This window comes from Lynx rufus, unplaced genomic scaffold (assembly GCF_022079265.1).
Source record: "Lynx rufus isolate CCGP_SWC_20201006 ecotype Redwood Valley unplaced genomic scaffold, mLynRuf1.p SCAF_10, whole genome shotgun sequence".
Lineage (NCBI taxonomy): Eukaryota > Metazoa > Chordata > Mammalia > Carnivora > Felidae > Lynx > Lynx rufus.
Genome location: NW_025814824.1, coordinates 9,249,207 through 9,250,956, shown reverse-complemented (window position 1 = coordinate 9,250,956; position 1,750 = coordinate 9,249,207).

Below are 1,750 nucleotides of genomic sequence, written 5' to 3'. Positions count from 1 at the left end.
AGAGTGCTGCTATGAACATTGGGGTACAAGTGCCCCTATGCATCAGTACTCCTGTATCCCTTGGGTAGATTCCTAGCAGTGCTATTGCTGGGTCATAGGGTAGGTCTATTTTTAATTTTCTGAGGAACCTCCACACTGTTTTCCACAGCGGCTGCACCAATTTGCATTCCCACCAACAGTGCAAGAGGGTTCCCGTTTCTCCACATCCTCTCCAGCATCTATAGTCTCCTGATTTGTTCATTTTGGCCACTCTGACTGGCGTGAGGTGATACCTGAGTGTGGTTTTGATTTGTATTTCCCTGATAAGGAGCGACGCTGAACATCTTTTCATGTGCCTGTTGGCCATCTGGATGTCTTCTTTAGAGAAGTGTCTATTCATGTTTTCTGCCCATTTCTTCACTGGGTTATTTGTTTTTCGGGTGTGGAGTTTGGTGAGCTCTTTATAGATTTTAGATACTAGCCCTTTGTCCGATATGTCATTTGCAAATATCTTTTCCCATTCCGTTGGTTGCCTTTTAGTTTTGTTGGTTGTTTCCTTTGCTGTGCAGAAGCTTTTTATCTTCATAAGGTCCCAGTAATTCACTTTTGCTTTTAATTCCCTTGCCTTTGGGGATGTGTCGAGTAAGAGATTGCTACGGCTGAGGTCAGAGAGGTCTTTTCCTGCTTTCTCCTCTAAGGTTCTGATGGTTTCCTGTCTCACATTTAGGTCCTTTATCCATTTTGAGTTTATTTTTGTAAATGGTGTGAGAAAGTGGTCTAGTTTCAACCTTCTGCATGTTGCTGTCCAGTTCTCCCAGCACCATTTGTTAAAGAGGCTGTCTTTTTTCCATTGGATGTTCTTTCCTGCTTTGTCAAAGATGAGTTGGCCATATGTTTGTGGGTCTAGTTCTGGGGTTTCTATTCTATTCCATTGGTCTGTGTGTCTGTTTTTGTGCCAATACCATGCTGTCTTGATGATGACAGCTTTGTAGTAGAGGCTGAAGTCTGGGATTGTGATGCCTCCTGCTTTGGTCTTCTTCTTCAAAATTCCTTTGGCTATTCGGGGCCTTTTGTGGTACACGTGGATTATTTTTTAAATGTTTATTTATTTTGAGAAAGAGAGAAAGAGGAGGGTGAACAGGTAGGTAGAGAGAGATGGAGAGAGAGAAATCCCACGCAGGGTCCATGCTGTCACCACAGAGCCCGATGTGGGGCTCGATCTCACCACCTGTGAAATCATGACCTGAGCCAAAATCAAGAGTCAGTCGTTTAACCGACTGAGTCATCCAGGTGCCCCTTCACGTGGATTTTTGACTGACAGTGTCAGTGCCCCTGACCTCTACCTTTGTCTGAGTGTCAACTGTATATGTTAAGCAAAATATTCTTTGCCTCCACTTTCTTCTCCCAACATCACCACAGTTGGCAAATTGATAATGAATAGGATGAAAGTCATTGGCAAGCTGTGCATTGTATGGTCAACAGTACTGGTGGCCTCCCCAAGAGCCATCTACCCATTCTCCCTTCCCTGTTAACAGAGTCCAGGTTTTATTCATATATCCATATAGAGATCCACATTGTTAGCCCCCATTTTGAGGATAAATACTGAGTTTCAAAGCCAATCATGGTAACCTCCTTCCTTTTGCCAGTAGCTGATTAAGGGATGGACATGTAGCCCAATTAGGTTGGTTGAATGCATGATAATGGACACTTACTGAACACTTACTATATGCCAGGCACTTTTCCCAGTACTTTATGTATATTAATACTAATC